At 45.8% G+C, this 18,893-nt stretch overlaps 1 long non-coding RNA gene across 1 annotated transcript in view; it reads left to right on the forward strand.

The window, feature by feature from the left end:
- The first annotated feature begins 268 nt into the window (after positions 1–268).
- The window catches only part of LOC144766631 (uncharacterized), a 95,164-nt gene continuing 76,539 nt past the window's right edge, over positions 269–18,893 (forward strand). The window contains exon 1 of the long non-coding RNA XR_013597861.1: positions 269–324. This is a non-coding gene — a long non-coding RNA (uncharacterized LOC144766631). The remainder of the gene's footprint in view (positions 325–18,893) is intronic.

An 18,893-nucleotide genomic window follows, 5' to 3' on the forward strand; every position in this document is an offset into this window, starting at 1 on the left:
ACATTGCAGGGGGGAGGAGTAGTGTGCACTTATAAGTGCACATGTCTGTTTTGCCGGCTGTTTTAGGCCAGCCAAACAGACATGCTCACTTATGTTTCTACAACCCAGCTGTGTTGCACAGCAGGGTTGGAGAATTGCCACAGGCTCCAATGCACTGTCTGAGCTGCAAACGAGGCCGTTCAGACCAATCCTGGCGTTGCTCTCATATCGTGAGAGCAGCGTATGGATTGGGTAGGATGCTTGTGCCTTGAGGGCCAATCCACTTCCGGCCCAACAAGAGGAGCAGCGAGGCGGCCAGCAGAGTCAGCAGGAGCGAAGCGGCAGGTAAATCTTTTTTATTATTTCTCCCCTCTTCCCCAACCCCCACCGTTGCGGCTGCCCTACGACTTTAGATAGGTGGCGGCCGCCACTGATGCTTTGTTTAAATATACACTTGTGCCATAAATTGATGCATTTTGTGTAGGGTGGCCAATGATGAAAACCAAAAAGCGGGACATTTAGCAAACATAGAAGATGGACTACACTTTTACATGAGCCGAGGGGCACAAAGTGACTTAAATGACATCAACATAGAAACACAGACAATGAGGCACTAAGGAACTAAATTAAAAGCAACTTTTAAACTCAGCCTCATGGGTATTATTTAAATTGTGCTCTGAGAAGAGCTGCAACTTCATCCTGCCTTTAGACAAAAAACAATATGCCTCTCGATGTTTTCACTCGATCTTCTCTAAAAAACTGGGACATGAGATAAATGTCTCAAAATTTGCCGGGACAGCTTGCGAAAAAAACAGGACTGTCCTGGCAAAGTCAGGATGCTCGAACACCCTAATTTTGTGTCAAAACATAGCACGAAACGATGAAACAGCATTTTGAGTAATTAAGTGCAATTTTGCTAAATGTTGCAGACAGTTCACATAATTGTGTGAAAGCAAATTACGCAAACTTCTTATACCCCTACAAAAACCCGCCGCTTTCAGACTGAAGATGAGAGGATTTGTAAGATGGCTTGTAAATAGAATTTCACATAGTTCAGAATGTAAGAAGATATATTTTGATCAGTTATTTGTGTGAAAAGCCACCACACACGAGGACTGCATTTGACAACTTTGATCAGAAAGCCTGCCATTAACTTATTATTTACCCTATCATAGACCCTATTGGCTGATAATGTCTTTATATTTAGTTACTAATATTTGGGAATATCATGCTGATGTGAAATATATAATTTGTTGAGCCTGAAGTTAGGAAAAAAGCCACAAAACCCAAGAAGGTGGTAGGGAGGTACAGGAGTTGATAAGCAAGTCACCAACAGGGTTGAGAAAGAGGGCAGCATAGATTTTTTACAAATGTGAGGATCTAATTAGGCATGAGCAAAATTACACAGGCGTAACTTGAGTAATTTTGTTAATTTTGTGTTATGACTGTCACCAAAATCATCCCTTCCCTGAAATGCCATTATGCTACTTCATGCAATTATACACCATTCATGGTAAAAAAATTAACGTGAACATGCAATTTACAGTAAAAATTTACCTTGAGAACATGCAAACAATAGAACGTGAGCGGTTGTTACTCGGGGGGCTTTTGTTTAAATGCCTCCTCTTGCCAAATATGGACACAAGAATGCAGTTCTATAGAAAATATTGAGTGGAATAATGGATTTTCATTTGACATAATTTTGCTGTAATTTCACGTAATTACACAAAAGCAAATTATGGAATTTGCGCTCACCTCTCGAGCTAATAAGCAGCACTGCTACAGAAACAAGGGAACAGATACTAGAGACAAAAGGTATCAAAGCGGGCGATTACCATGATGCAAAAAAAGGGAATGGAATTGTGACGCAAGCTTCTCTGTCGAAAGCCCCATTATAAATGGTCTAGGTAGGAAATGAAATCACAGGAAAAAAGGTTGTCATCATGTTGAACTGGGAAACCTCGACAACAAACAATGCAGAGGAAGGGATTTAAACAGTAGCGGCTGGCATTGCTCGTGGGTGGGGGGGCAGATGTGAGCGGTCGCGGGGGGATTCCTGGGGGGTATAATGGGGGGAGGGATCGTGGGGAAATGAAAAAAAATTAAAAAGTAAACTTACCTTTCCGCCAGGGTCCCGCATCTTCTCGACTCCTGCTCTCCTGCCTCTGACAGGAACAGGAAGCAGGCAGCCAGGTTTCCTCTCCAAACCCAATCACAACGCTGCACACAGAATTGTGATTGGTCAGGCTGCTGCCCAGCCAGGGAGTAATGGGGTGGCCATGTTCACCATATGGGTGCAATGCAGTCTGTATGGAGAAGGGAAGAGTGCGCAAGACTGGTTTGGGTGGACCAAAAGGGCTGCCCAAACAGTCTTTGCGCCCTCAAAGAGCAGAGCAGCCCTGCCCACCCGTCCACCAGCCCGCAATGCGCAAAGCAAACATAAAATGTTAATAACTTTTAGTTATTACCATTTTATGCTTTGGCTTTCTCACACTGCGAGAAAGCAGTGGGGCGACGCTCCTCCGCCCTAGTGGAGGAGCCGCCCCTGGATTTAAGACTACCCATACGCCCACTTCTTCAGGGTGAATGGTGTTTCCTCAAAACACTATGATTAACGTCTTTCTTTTCCTCCATGCTTGTGCATTTCACTTGCTGATTCTTCAGCCTGGTACTCTACACTGCAGGCTACCGTGGCCGTGGGACTGATGATGCCGTCTCAGTGGACTATGAGCAAATAGCTCACCGTTCACTGAGCGTGAGGACCAAAGACACGCTGCCTTCCCCACTGTAGATGTGTGGCCAAGGGACCATGTTGCTGCCTCTGGTGAGTCTCACCCCACTATACTTAGCTCAGAAACTGGTGCTCTCAGCGGGCAGCAGAGCTTCCAGGAGTGCCAAGACTCTTCTCCTACAACCTCAACGAATTGCCAAGAAAACAAGCATTTGCAATGCAATAGGTCTCGCATTAGGAAAGTTTGAGCTATTGGTATTGTAAATGACAAAGTTTTTATGTATGTGTTGGTTTTGAAAATAGCGAAATTAATAGCTTTGTCATTTACAATGCCAATAGTTTTAACTTTCGCAAATGTGACACCTATAGCATTTGTAATGCAATATGTGTTGTATTTACGAGACTTAGATGTATTGATATTACAAATAACAAGAGCTCCTTCTTCCTTGAGAATTAGCTATAGCTTTTTCCTCCCGCAGATTTTTTAAAATTTAATAATATTAAGAAGAATTTGTTAAGGCCATGTATGGATGCTTATATGTGTGAGTTGCAGGGTGAAGGGGAAAATAAAACGTTTATTTGCATAAAACGAGGTCTTCTGAAAGTCCTTCGAGGTAAACAAGGTTATGTCTGTCTGAAGCGTTTAGCAGCATGCTGTTGCTGGTGGCTGTCCTCTGTGTACTCGAGATGAAGCAAAAATAAACCCGCGAATAAAATCACTCTAAACCCGTTTTGCAGAGTGGCCAAGTGGTGATCTTTAATCGTGTTTGACTCAGACCAATTAAACCAGTGAAACTGCAATGTAAACTACCTCTTGCCATGTCTATAAAGGGACATAGCCAAGTCAATTTGAGGAAGGTAAAAAAATAGACTAGTGCATGGTGACCTTGGCTTTTTGGTCGCATAGCCTGCATTTTCTTTTACAAATCCCGGACAACAAGTCCTAGAATGCAATGAGGCGGGTTACTTACTCGCATTCGAAACACACAAAACCCGAAATGTGTTCTTTATGGGTTTTTTATGTTGGTCATTTGTTAAGTGCAGATGACCTGGTTCCCGCACGAGTACCTTGGTCACCCAGTCCATATTTTCCGTTACATTCTAGGACTCGTATTCCTGCTTATGCCTCTTTGAACAGAGGCCTGCAAATAACGAATTAAAAGGAAATCCTGAGTGAGCTAGTCACACAAAAACGAGAGCCTTGACTGACTCGGTTGCACTGTAAGTAACTTACCTCTGGACAGACAGAGGTTTACAATCCTACTCCAAAGTAACACATTTCACCAGGGTGCTCCATGCAAGGGATGCAAAAACCACTGCGCTCAAGGTTATCAGGTCAACACGTGCCTAGTTCATCCTCACCTTGATTTTGCTTTGCATTCTGGGACTTGTAGGCCTGATGTTATAATTGCGTAAACTAGACTACTAGCTCCATAACGCAAAGCAAAACACCAAGAACCAACCTCTAGTATAGACTGAGGTAGTTTCACCCAAGACAGGGTGGAGTCCATATGCCAAGCAGCCACACTTAGTGGTGCACCCTAAATGTCCGTTACTGTCTTGTAAATAGGAACAAATATAAATAGGAAAAGAAAATACTGGTTGTTCCTGGGTGGAATAAGCACAAAGGAAAGTTTGAGGTGGTTTGCTGCAGTTAGTAGGGGGCATGCAGCACTGCAGCTGGCAGAGCCTTTAACCTTTAACAGTGGGCACCGCAGCTGTGGCAGCACGAGTAGTTACCAGCCACATGGAAATTATGTAGCAATTGCTCCATATGGCAGTCTCTGTATGCAGCTGTGCCATGCGATCCGTCAGGTTTTATTAAGAGGAAAAAATAAACAGGAGGATCTTTGAGGCTCACTGCCAGCGAAGGGCAATGGCACCCAACCATGAGTTATGGGGTTGCTGGTGCGGTAAGTGCAATTTTTACAAGGTATGTTGGGAGCGCAATGGTGAAGAGAAGTGGCAGCTGTCCGAGACCATTTTGTGTCCACTGGTCCCATCACGTCAGTCTTGGGCTTGTCCGCGTTCATACAGTGGTGAATGTTTATGGTCGCACTGTAAGAACTTACTGAGGGCGTCAAATAAAATTCTTCCATAAAAAGATCTGCGACATTCCCTTCATACTAAAAGCGTGGTATCCTGCTTTAGGACGATGCCCAAGCAACAGCATGGCTGAAAAACAAGCATTTTAAAAATACGAGGGATAGCCTCCAGCAAAGCATGCTTTACTTTAATACATCAAGCTATTTGTCTCAGGGTAACATAACATGTGAATTTGTAAAGCGCATGTTCACCCAAGGGAATCTTGGTGCTGAACAACAGATGTTTATTGTTACCCAACTCAATGGTACTCATTTCATTCACCTCAGAAGGATGAATGGCTGAGTGGACCCTCTGGGATTTGAACCTGTAACCATGAGGTCGAACACAGGCCCCTGCAGTGGACGCATTAGTCCACTAAGCCACCACACCCGGGTATGCAACAGTTCAAAGTTCAGTCTACCACCAAACGTCGCTGCATGTGCAGAACATCCTCAAGAGCTCAAAATGCACATCTGTCCAGTTTTATGTGAAGAAAAAGCAGAGATGGCATTATTTCTCATCGAAATAAATGCAGTTTTAAACAAGACCAAATCATGCAGCCTTTATTCTTGCTTACTTTGAGCTGCCCATACAATGCTGTGTATACATATGGGAACTGGAACACACAGCAAAGGGAAAACACCAAAGGAACATTGCCCCCTTCCTGACGCATGCAGTTCTAAGGTCACAAAGCAGACCGCCACTCGAGAATAAATAGTATAACCTTTATGGGCTGTGACGCAGCCTACTGCATCAATCCGAAGCAATGACCTTTGAGAGAACATGAAAACACTTACACATCTGTACAATATTTTTAACAGAGGTAAAAAGGTTCATTCAGAACCAAGTACAGCTGAAAAAAGTTCACTCTTTGGTTTGGCCCCCATCATACAAAGCTGAAAATTAAATGTGCACTCTAATGGGTATGAGAGATGCGCCAAAAGACTTTATATACTAGAAGTTTTATTTTTAAAAAAGACGAGAAGCCCACTGCTGCACACAAGCGCAAGATCGATTGGTTGATCTTGGCAAAAAGTAGGCTTGGCACTAATATTCGCTTTGACATTAGTAAGACACCTATGAACTGAATATAGAAGCACCGCGTTGTGGCATCTGTGTTCCTTAATGGAATCCTATTCGGCCATGGACACAGCGTGGAACAGGAGGTCGAAAAGAGACCGCACAGTGAAGGCGGTATTGTGGTAGAAAACAAAGAACAAAGGTTTACATAAAAAAAAATACAGTCTCAAAAAATAAATTTTCAGGAAAGATCCCAGACCTGACGCAACTGAGAGGAGAACAAGTCATCCACCGCCAGGCACATTTTCTGCAACATCAGCCATCAGTGCGAGAGACACTAACACCGGTAGAGACAAACGACGGACTACTCCATTATAGCAGCGTGGAAGGAAAAGAAGAAATAAACAAGCCGTGAGCGTGCACGTCCCGAAACCGGAAGTTCGGGAGCGTCACGGCTGTCGGGTGGTGGCTGCAGAAGTCAGGAGGGGCGACTGAGGACGTCGATGGGTGAGTGGGGCTTAGTTGGGGGGGGTGTGTGTGTATGTGCGTGTCTGTGTGTGTGTTCATGGGGGGCTGCGTGCGTGAATGAGAGAGGCGCTGTGTGAATGTGGGACAGACAGGAGATGTGCACGGCGCCGGGAGGCTGGGCATGCACGTCCACGATGTTAAATCTGCGTGCCAAGCCCGGTTAGGTAAGGGGGGAGGGGAGAGGGGGTTGCCTGTATGTGTCTGCCTGCGTCTGGGTGCCTGCGTGTGTGAGTGTAAGTAAGTAAGTGTGCGCGCGTGTGTGTGTGTGTCTGTGTGCATGCATGTGTGTTAGGCTGACTTGCTGGGAGTATGGGAGGGAAGTGCACGGCGCGGGACGGAACACAAATCCGGCCGCTTTCAAGCTCGTAACACCCTCTTGTCCGTCCTCCCCCCGAGACCGACAACATTAGGTCTCCAGCTGGACACCTGCATCCTTTGGATGCAGTTTACCAGCTCGACCTAAAAACGTATAACCGGTCCTTCTCCGGTATGGCTCCAAGGATATGGAATGCGCTGCCTAGTGAAACTAGAATGGAACCCTTCCTCGGCGTCCTTCAAAAGAGAAGTTAAAGCTATCCTCATGGCTCAATCCACGTGAACTCTATCTATTCACTGTACTTTATTACTTGCTTTTCTTCACCTATATGCGTCCTTATGTTTATCTTTGCCATTTTGCACTAGCATCGCACTGCCTTTTTTGTTCTAGACTTATCTAGCACTTCCTTATTGTGTGATTCACTATAGCGTATTATATTCTGTATATATTTCTACTTGTCATGTAAAGCGCTCTGATACTCGCAAGAGTCTGGTTCGCGCTATATAAAACGTTCAAAATAAAAATAAATAAATAAACAATTAACAAGGAGGCCTACACAGCAGGACCCGAAGGGGGCAGATGATGGGTTTCTTTACTCCTCAGACTGGGCCTAATCTGGTAGCCTTACTGGAGATCTTGCTACTGTGGCCCATGGAGAGAGTTTACTTACATGAGCAGCTGGATAGCGCCACCCCAGGATGCTTGAGGCTCTCCTGTCCAACGCCTCCCCCAGTCCGAATGCATTCTTGTCCACCTTCTTCTCCTTATCACCTGAGATACACCTCTTCAACCACTCACCTAGCGCCTTGAGGATCTCCTGGTCACCCCCGTGCACCCTCGCTCGAAGCACTTACTCACAACACCTATCCTGGGTGCACAAGGCACTTGAGTTTACCCCCTTGGCCCCAGATCTCTAAGGCACTCCCTTGTAACCTTCTCCCTAATGTGAACAAGAATTGGGGACCTCATCCCCAGGAGCATCAGTCCAGGCGTGTGCGGAAGAGGTGAGGCATCCCTCAGCAGAGGTTAGGACGGATGTATGTCATTACAACGCATGCTTTCACTCCGCATGCCATTACGACGCAACTTTTACGACGCAAGTCGTCACAACGACTTGCGTTGGGGGGCGCTGGATAGTGGAATAGTTTAATTTACTATTCCAACTCCAGTCCCCGTGGATAGTAGGGAAGGTGTTGGATAGTAATTAAACTATTCCCTATCCTAGAGCGCCCTCCAGCGCAAGTCGTTGTAATGACTTGCGTTGTAATAGTTGCGTCATAATGGTAGTGCGGAGTAAAAGTTGCGTTGTAAAGGATGTTTTCCGTTGGGACACAAGCAGGAATCGGGACCAGAGGAGTGTAAGCACATACAATTCTCAGATGCTGTGTAAATGTTTCTGTGTGTCTATGTGTTTGTCTATGTATGCAAGGGAGTTTCCGGAAAATTCAAATGCTCCACTTGAACCATACCTCTACTCACACTGAGTACATGAGGCATGCAAACAGTAACCCTCCTCCGGAGAGTTACGTTCCCCCTTTAATCATACATACATCCATTTATACATCTGTCCTTTCAGTCATCCAACCATCAATACGTTCACATAACCATCGATATTATGCCCATGATTCAGTACTGTATAGTACATTTTATATTTTGACATTTTATAAAAAGTTTTATTATCGAATGTTTTTAGGATAGAATCAAGATAAGAAACGTGTATAAATTGGTAAGAACTCATGTATGACAATTCTATAATTTAAAGTTCACGCTTTTTTGACTTTGTAAATTTTAAGATCGACTGCTACTGCTATGCTTATTCGTGTTTTTAAATAAAAATGATAACTTGTAATTATATTGGAGATTTTTGGCGGAATGAATTGTGTTTTAAAATGTATTTTATCTCGAATTCTGTGAAATTCTAAATCATAATAAAATAATTGAATTGAATCTACCCATACTTTCACTCACCCATTCTTTCTCTTTCCCCACCTATCATTCTTTAACCTTCCACTCATTCACCCTATATCCTATTGATCCTTCTGCTCTTTCATCCATCCTCTCACCCTTCCATCTACCTATTTCTTTACCTTACCATTCTGCCTTTCACCTTTTCTTCCTTATTTCCTTTTACCTTTCCTTTTTTTCATTCTTACTTTCTTCTCCCATTCTTTCTTTCCTCCTTCTATTTACCCATCTGTTGTCTTTCATCATTACTTTTTCTTTCAAGCTTTTCTCTCATGCTTACCTTTTTTATTTGTTGCTCTGTTTCCACTATTTTTGTGATTTCATAATTTTTGTTTGCTCTTGATGTCTGCCCACCTTCTATACCTTTCCTGCACGTATTGCCTAACAGCATTATTTATGAGCACTTTTTGCCAGAACTGCAGACACAGCAGTTCCATAAATATCTAAGTAATGTTCACTGGAACCTATTTCACCAACCCATGGCTCCCAGCGGGAGCCCTCGCTTAAGCTACTTAAGCGAGGGGGGATTCCCTACATCCCGGTATGTTTGTATATATGTATGAAAGTGTATGAGTGCTGTGCCCACTACCCACTATTGGTGTTGCTGGCTCTGTAATAAAGGCGCTAATTCTTTGCAACCTGTGAGCAGTGGCGGCTGGTGAAGTTTATGAGTGGTGAGGCTGGAGTTGGAGATGTGGAGGCGTGCTGTTGAGGGTTCACGTTGGGGGGACAGCATTTTCTGGGAGCTGTCACTGTACTTAACAAGCACAAGGTTATTAAACATGAAATGATGGCTGATTCAGCTCTCTTTTAATTTAAACCACTGGCGGGCAGGCTGTACATACGCTTCACCAATGTCCTCATTCATTTGATCCTGTAGCACTTAGCCAAATACTGCCCTAATTTGTAGGTAATTTGTAGGGGTATTTATAGAGCGAAAGGAGCATCTTGGCGCTGATTTCTTGGTAGGAGATCAAATTACTTCCTAGAGGCTAAGAATTAGATGGCTGCCATGGTGTAGTCATCAGGAAGATTAAATATCCAGGTTTTTAGTAATTTCCTGAAATGTTTTTCTTGAGATTGGGACCTCAGGTTTTTGGGCATGAGGTTCCAGGCTTTGGTGGCCAGATAATTTAAGGTTTTACCACCTTTGGTTTTCAGATTAAACCTGGCTGGAAGGATTAGATTGTCATCGGAGGAGCGCAGGGTTCTGCTAGGGTTATAGTGAGGGAAACGCCTGATGAAATATTTCGGGCCGGAGTTATTAAATGCCCAAAATGCAACAATAAGAATCTTGAAGAATATTCTTTTATGAAGTGGGAGCCAGTGTAAATCTTTTAAAGCTGCGGATATTGAAGATTTTCTGGGTAGCTTCAAAACTAATCTGGCTGCAGAATGGAGTACACTTTGGAGTTTCTTAAGTGTAGATTTCTTTGCGCCAGCCAGAAGACCGTTGCAGTAGTCAAGACGTGCGAGAATTAGGGCCACTGCTACGGTTTTTCTAGAGTCTATCGGTAAGAAGTCAAATAATTTTTTAAGAGGCTTTATGATTCCGAAACAACGACCAGCCACAGTCCTAACGTGTTGGTCGAAAGACAAATCGGTGTCGAACAGGACTCCAAGATTCCTTGCAGTTGTTACGGTCTGGGGGGGAGCAGCTGAATCTTCAGGCCACCATAGGCCTGGACAGAAGTTGGTATTTTTTCCCATTGGGAGGATCTCTGTCTTGCTGGAGTTGCATTTAAGATGGTTTATATCCATCCAATGAAAAACAGCCTTCAGACAGCTTTTGAGGTTTTGTTCAGCTTTAGTAGAGTGATCCTCTAGTGGCACGATGAGTTGCGTATCATCGGCATACGATGTTACCAGTATGCCGAATGACTCAATCAGAGATATGAGTGGAATTAGGTAAATATTGAAGAGTAGAGGGCTCAAAATGGAGCCCTGGGGAACTCCTGATGGGACCCTCTTCTCTTTGGAGAGGAAAGGACCTAGGGCGATCGTTTGAGATCTGTCAGTTAAAAAGGACGTTATCCACGCTAGAACCACCTCTGAGATACCAATATCTTTCAGTCTACTAAGCAGAATGGAATGTGAGATGGTATCAAACGCCGCTGTGAGGTCTAGAAGAATAAGGACGGCTTTCTTCTTTTGATCCTGCAGCAGCTTTATAGAGTCTGTTAATTCAATCAGAGCCGTTTCTGTAGAGTGATGGGGGCGAAAGCCTGATTGTTGGGGATGGAGTACGTTGTGTACTTCAAGATGCCTTTTGAGTTCTCTATAAACCATTTGTTCGGTAATCTTTCCTAGAGCAGGGAGGAGCGATATTGGGCGGAGATTAGTAAGATCAGAAGGGGATTTATTGGATTTTTTCATCAGGGGTTTTACTATTCCCTGTTTCCATAAGCGAGGCACTGTTCCCGTGCTAAGGGAGGAGTTGACAATCTTGTTAATGATTGGGTTCACCACGTCAATGAGTTGATGGAGAATTCTGGGGGGGCAGGGGTCAGATGGTGATCCAGATTTGCATGCCAGAATAACTTCTCTAGTTTGATCTAGATTGACCGGTGTAAAGTTTTTAAGACTTCCAACTGGAATTTTTTTCTGAGCAGTTATGCTTGAAATCTGGGTTGTTTGAGGTGGAGGAAATTTTTTTTGGATGGCGTCGATTTTCTCCTCAAAGAAGTCGGCAATTTGGTTACAAAACTCTTGAGATGGGGGAATTTCAGGTTGTAACGCTCTGGGCTGGGTGAACGTCTTCACTATGGAAAACAATGTTTTTTGTTTCTGTTTGGACTCCTTAATAGCGTTCGTATAAAAGACTTTTTTAGCTGTTTTAATGTTGGAGTGATATATTTTCCTCAGCTGAGTATATGAAAGTCTGTCTGCCGTGTCGTACGTTCTACGCCACTTGCGTTCGGCTATTCTGCAAGATAGATGGGCTTTTGCTAGATCTGAGGTGAACCAGGGGGCATTGATCTTAGGTTTTTTATCTGTTCTTCGGGGACGGTTGGGAGGTTCACGTGCTCTGATCTCCTGAAGAATCCAGCTGTGGAAGAGATTAGCGTCATGTTCGGTGTTGCCGGTCAGATTAGAGGTCTGAGATTGAGTAATAGGATTTAGCTCAAAATTTTCCTCTATCTTTTTCCAGTTGACGAGGTTAACCGAGTGTGAGCAGGGTTTACTAGTATTCTGCAAGCGTGAGGTTTTTATATGGAACGGGATCAGACTATGATCAGTCCATATTTGTGGGACAGGAGGTAGGGTTGTTAGAAGGGGAAGGTTAGTGCATACCCCATCGAGTATATGTCCTAGTAGGTGAGTGGGCTGAGTAACTCTTTGTTGAAGGTTGAAAATTTCTAGGGTCTGTAGAAAGATTTTGGCCTGTAAGTCAGTTTTGGACTCGAGGTGTAAATTAAAATCCCCAACAAGAGTGAAGTGCGGGTATCTAAGGAGAAGGTGTCCCAAAGAGTCACTAAGCGTGTCCAGGAATCTGGTGGCGTTACCAGGGGGGCGGTAGATCAATCCTCCTGAGAAGGATGAGGATTCATTAAGTTTGATTGAGAAGCCAAGACCGTCAATGTCTTTTAGGGGGTCTAAGTTGAATGTGTGGCAGTTGAAGCTGTTTCCGAGTGTTACGGCAACTCCTCCGCCTCTCCCCTTCAGTCTGTCTTGCCTAAAGATGGAGAAGCCCTGGGGGAGGGCTATGGCTAGATCAGGGTTACTATCGTCCGTTAGCCAGGTTTCCGTTATAAGGAGGCAATCGAGGTCTAAGTTTAGGATAAGGTCTCTTATGTCTTGGCTGTGCCGACACATGGAGCGAGCGTTGATCAGCCCTCCTTTAAAGTGCGGTATATTATCCATGGGGTTGGTTACGGGAGTAAATGACTTAGCTGGGTCTCTGTAGGAAGACCAACGGCAGAGTTTACAGCTGAAAGGACCGTTTAGGTTCTTCATATCGAGCTTGCAATTGCAGTAGTTTATCCCGCGTAGATGGAGCAGGTCGTTTGGCTGATACCTTACTAAGGGGGGGGTTAGGCCAGAGTTTCCTGCGCCTATCGCGGACTTGGCGCGGACGGGCGCAGACGGGCTTGCCTTAGGCGCGCCTTCGGCGCGCAAACGGCGCTCCCGCTGCGCTCGTCCGCTGCGCTTCCTGTGCATGCACATATCTATCTAAAGGGGGCGTGGCCTCAAGGGGGCATGGTCAGCGAGCACGCCTGAGATGATGGCGGCCGCTTAAGTGAACAGTAAGCGCAACAGCGTTCAGATCGGCTGTGCGCTGATAGAAGCGTTGGGCTGCTGCCCCAAAAGAGCAATGAGGGCGGTAAGCTTTTTGTTTATGAGTCGATTTAAAAACACAGCATTATAAGTGACACCAAACAATTTTAAAACAAATAGTAGGCAAAAGAAATCGTACCGCCAGCTCCCGGCTTCCGCCTCAGGAGTGGGATTAGAAATCAAAAGCGGACGCTAGAAGTCAGCGTCTTTATAGGATGGGTGGGGGCGTGGCATCAAGGGGGCGTGGTCAGCGAGCACGCCTGAGATGATGGCGGCCGCTCAAGTAAACAGTAAGCGCAACAGCGTTCAGATCGGCTGTGCACTTATAGAAGCGTTGGGCTGCTGCCCCAAAAGAGCAATGAGGGCGGTAAGCTTTTTGTTTATGAGTCGATTTAAAAACACAGCATTATAAGTGACACCAAACAATTTTAAAACAAATAGTAGGCAAAAGAAATCGTACCGCCCTAAAGCTGCACCAAGCACTCACAGCCCTGGGGTAACCCAAGACTCACACCTGTCTTGACTAAGCACCATTCTGCCCCTCAGCCCTTCGCTATATCCCTCGCCTGCATGCACAGGCAACTGTCAGGGCTCATTTCAAACTATCTGTTGGCACTGAAGGTTTGCGATGGGCCCTGACAGTCTCATGGTGTTATCAATTTGAGGTGTCTTGGTCCCTTCTTACTGATGCACAAACACTTTGTTCTACATCAAAGCAACAGAAAAAATGCACAAGAAAGGCAAAATCAAAGCCTTAACATAAAGAAAGACAAATAGATACCCGCTTAAGGGCTGGTTTGTACAAAGTGAAACCAGAAAACCTGAGTAAATCGCGGCTTCCCCACCTACATTGCATGATCTTAAGCAAATATTTTATTTCACCAAATTCCTTTTTCGTCATTATCGTGCATGAAAGCACTTTCAAATATGAGCTCAGAATGCCAAGTGTACAAAAAGCTATTGTGATTGATTTTATAGACTGTAGTATTGCTTAGTAATAATCTGGTCCACATACTACATGATAACTCTTGTGATTATAGTTCACTGATGGATCATGTTAAAAACAAATCACTTTGAATAAGTACTTCTCAGTGCATCCGTCGTGGACGTCCTACTTTTGGCTGTGGCAGCAGGTACCGGAGGGTGGCTACAGTCAGCTTCGTTGAAAGCTGACTGTCTACAAAGTAGCTGTCAAACTGTCCTCAATCATGCCATGCCTGGGACACAAAGCTTGTTTGTCTCTCTGCTACCGGTTTACCAAGAGGATAGCTCAGGGTGTTAAGGAGGGTTGTATGACGGAATCACGTGTGCGTTTTGCAAGCATAACATTTTTTTTTTGTTTAAAAGATTTTTATTAGGATTTTTGCAAATACAATACACAAGCCATATGAAAAATAAGTATTTAACTTGATAAAGTAAAACATTAGGCATATGACATATGGAAAAATATATCCTAAAAGAAAGAAGAAGATGGAATAGGAAAATAGAGAAGTAGATTGGAAAAGAGAAAAGGAAAGAGAAAAAGAGAAAGGAAAGGGGAATAGGAAAGAGAGAAAAGAGAAAGAAAGAGAAGACCAAATTATGTAGAGGCGGAATATTTGCACAAAGGGCGAAAACAGAATTAACATTGTAAAAGGGAGCCAGAGGAGATCAGATTTAATTTTCTGGGAAACAGAAGAAGATGCAGCGACAGCAATCCTATGTTCATCACAAATGAAATTCCACCAAGTAAGTACAGACAATTTGGAGTTATCTTTCCAAGAGGATAAAATCACTTTAAAAGCTAGAGCAATAAAAAGATCAAGTAATCTTGCAGAGGAGGGTACAATGTCTATGTCATGTGATAAAGAGCCTAAAAACACATGCAAAAGTGATAAAGGAGTTGTAAAACCAAACATTGGCATGCAAATATTCCAAACAGAATTCCAAAAGGATGAGACAGAAGAGCATTCATAGATTTGATGTTTAAGCGTGCCCGATTCTTTAGAACATGACCAACAAAGAGGGGAAGATGATGGGGAAAATTTACAAATATGAACAGGAGTAATAATAGCTCTATGATAAATAAAAAACAAAGACTGAGAAATGCGGGCAGCAGCAGAAACTTTAAACAATTTGGACCATAATTTATCCCAAGTCATAACAGGAAGAGAAACTGACAAATCAGTTTCCCAAGCAACCTCAACAGTTGACTTAGAACGATACTTAACATTTGATAACAGTAAGGTATATACATATGCAGCTTTAGGTAAATGAGTGGAGAATAAAGGGTATAAAGGAGTAGAAGGAGTGATAGGTGGTAAGGCAAAAGGCATTGCAAATGTAGACAAATGAGATTGTGTGGCATTAGTAATGATAGTGTATTCATGGAGGTAGGTGTCAGGTAAGTGATAAATAGTTTGTAATTCATTAAAAGGAATAATAGAATTATTGGAAAGAAATTGATGAACAAATAGAATATCCTTTTCCTTCCAGTATTTGTAGTAGAAAGATTTGCCTTTATATTTAAGAAATGTGTTATACCACACAATAGACGACAGAAAACCCTGAAAAGGGGTAAAGTCCTTGGAAAATATATTATAAAGCAACGTTTGAGAGTATTTCAAAACTGGGTATTTAGTCAAAAAAGAGCAATTAGACATAAAAACAATATGAGGAAAGGAAAAATCCTTCAATAGGAAGCGTTCAAAGAGAACCCATCTGGGAATCGGGGTTTCTGAAAAATCATAAGCTAGAGAAAAGGATTGCTTAATTAAAAAAGCAGAATGATAATTTTTAAAATTAGGGAATCGAACACCACCTTCAGTCTTGGGGCGAATAAGTCTAGTTAAAGCAATACGAGGGTGTTTATTAGCCCACAGAAATTTAGTACAAATGGAATTTATGCGGGAAAAGTAAACATTGGGTATTTTAATAGGGAGCATAGAAACAGTATATAATATATGGGGAGTGATCATCATTTTGATAGTGTCAAGTCTACCCCACCAAGAGAGATGTAAAGGAGATCAAAGTTGGAGGAGGGATTGAAGTTTCTTCATAAGGGCAGTAAAAGTAAATTGAAGCGTATCAATCAGTGACGAAGAAAACCAAATGCCAAGGTACTTAATTTTGGAGGGGCACCACGTGAAATCAGCAATATTTTTTTTTTTGAAATATTTTTTAAAAAAGTTTTATTGAAAAGAAACAGACATACAGATAAACAAACCAAACCTCACAAGGCAGAGACATAATAATACATTGTCATGGGTCCGTGCAGGCAAAGCTCAAAGGGTAGATGAATACAATGCAATCAGATAGAACGGGGGTAGGGGCGGACAAGGAAACAAGCGGAACTGTTGGACAGGCCCCATGAAGGGCTCGCTCCCTCCCCGCAGGACAGGGCCCGGGTCCCGGCCTTCCAGGTACTACCCACAGAACAAACCCGCAACCCGTCCCCCATGGGACGCCTGCTCCCGGATGTCCCTGTGTCACGGGCCCGGGCCACCGTCAGCACCATTGCCCGGCCCAGCCGCCATCTTGGACACGGCACCACGCGGCCGCGCGGCCTCAGCCCGACCCCGACCCTAGGCCTGGCCAGGCCCCGACATCCCGGCACCACCATCCACCCAGGAGGTGAACGGACCACTTGGCAGGTCAATGGGAGTAAGAAGTGTCGATGGCTCTCCCCCGCCAGGTGCCGATCACCCCCAGCCTCCTCGGGCGCTGGCTCCACCCCCCTGCTGGGTATCTGGACTCCCTCATCCCAGACCTCCCGACCTCCAAGAGCGAGGGACCGGACATCAAAGGGCGCCAGACCTATAACTGAGGCAGCCCCAGGACAGGAAGGCAGTTGTATCCTGGAGTCGAGAGACACCGCGACGAACTCATCCTTGACGGACTGCTGGCGCTGCCACAGCCCTGCCTTGTGAACTATTGTCCTGCCTGCTGGCGCTGCCGCGGCCCTCTGCAACCTTCATCCTCGTGGGACCTGCTGGCGCTGCCGCAGCCCGTCGTAACCTTCATCCTCGTTGGGACCTGCTGGCGCTGCCGCGGCCCGTCGTAACCTTCATCCTCGTTGGGACCTGCTGGCGCTGCCGCGGCCCGTTGCCACCTACGACCTCTTCGGGACCTGCTGGCGCTGCCGCGGTCTGACCCCCCCGCACACCGAGCTCGAGGATTGTGAGCTACCACCATTACACCTCAGTACCTGTGGGTACCAAGACTGTCCCGCTACCCCCTTCCCCTACTAGAGACTAGAATTGAGAGGATCATCGTGTCCTGATCGCCTTGTATCGTACCACCCTACTCAAAGAATTGCCTATAAAAGGTGTTACCCTGATCTTCGTGTGGTGTCCATCTGTGGGGGGGAAGTTACCTGTCTGTGCGATCGCTAGAGACGGTCCTCACTGGAGGCCTCTCCCTTGTGCTCGGCCGACCCTCCAGGTCCCCGTCTAACATTGGTGGCCAGCGGCGCGATCCGAACCAACGCGTACCGTACAGTAACTCACCCTACGACTAAAACCACAATGACGACCAAAGAGAGCGGATCGGCAGAGAAGTTCCAGATGGAAAGGCTGGAAGAATACAACCACCGAGAGCTCAAACAATTTTGCATGGACTTAGGCATTGCTACCACCGGGCTAAGCACTAAAGAAGACTTCAAAAACGCCCTAGAGGCCTGGACAGAGACGAATACCGCAACCCCCCGGGACCCCGTAGCCCCGGAAGTCAACACCACCCTGACGGAAGAACGGAGAACAGGCCCCTCCCGAGAAGAGATCCAGGAGCGGGAAAAAAATAGATTACACGAGTTAGACTTGGCACGACTCAAATTAGACGGAGAATTGAAGCTGGCGGAACAAAAAATAAACTTAGAACACTTACGGCTCAGAGAAGAGCGAGAGGAAAAACAGAGACAGAGGGATCTCGAAGAAAAAAGACTGGCATACGAGCACGAGTGCAAACTAGCGGAGATAGAAATACGCAAACTGAACAAAAACCTAGGGGTGCCCGAGCCACCGCGCTCCCCGGGTACTACCGAGCAGAAGGTCCACATCCCCAAGGATGTGGTCCGAGAATATCACCGAAACGACGACATACAGCAGTGGTTCAAGGCCTATGAGATCGCCATGACTGCCCACCGGGTCGCTCGAAGTGACTGGGGAGCCGGTCTATGGGGGAGATTCGTCAATGAGGGCCGTGATGCCCTGCTGCAGCTTCCGGACCATCAAATGACGTCCTATGACCACATGAAGGCCGCCCTCCTCAGTCGATATGGGCTTACGTCCGAAATGTACCGCCAGAGGTTCCGCAACTGCACCCGGATCCCAGGTACAACGTGGTTGGAATACGTGAACTATTTCAGCCGGGCCTTCGAGGGATGGATCAAGGGTAACAACGTAACCACTTACGAACAACTCTTCAATCTCATTGTGTGGGAGCACCTCTCCAACAACTGCTTCGTCGAGCTCAGGCAGCACCTCCTCGACAGTAAATTGACTGACCCACGGCAGCTCGCCACCGAGGCTGACCGGTGGGAGAGCACCCGAGTGGCCCGGAGTGGGCCGAACGAGCAGAACAGAACCAACCAAGGTCATCATCGCCCCCGGGGAGGAGGTGGAGGACAGGGCCGGGGCAGAGACGCGGTCCCAGCCGCTCCCGCTAACGCCACCCCGCCCCCAGCGGGCCGGGGAAACCCCCTGATGCGCCCGGGGTTCCGAGCCAACGTGACGTGTCATCGATGCCAGCGAGTCGGCCACTATGCCAGTGACCCGACCTGCCCGAAGAACCAGGTTCCCGGGCCCCGCCAGGTGGCGGCCGCCGTCCTAGGAGAAGAACAAGTCTCCGAAGACTCTGAGGCCTACGAGTCGGAGCAGTTCGAGTGGGAACCCGCCGCCATGACCCTGGCCTGCCTAGGAGGAAGAGACATGGTCCCGCGGACTCCCCTGCCCGCCAACACTCGGAAGTACAGCCAATGGGTGAGCATAAATGGGCGCAAGGCCGAGGCCCTGC

This window comes from Lissotriton helveticus, chromosome 7, assembly GCF_964261635.1.
Source record: "Lissotriton helveticus chromosome 7, aLisHel1.1, whole genome shotgun sequence".
In the NCBI taxonomy this organism is placed as follows: domain Eukaryota; kingdom Metazoa; phylum Chordata; class Amphibia; order Caudata; family Salamandridae; genus Lissotriton; species Lissotriton helveticus.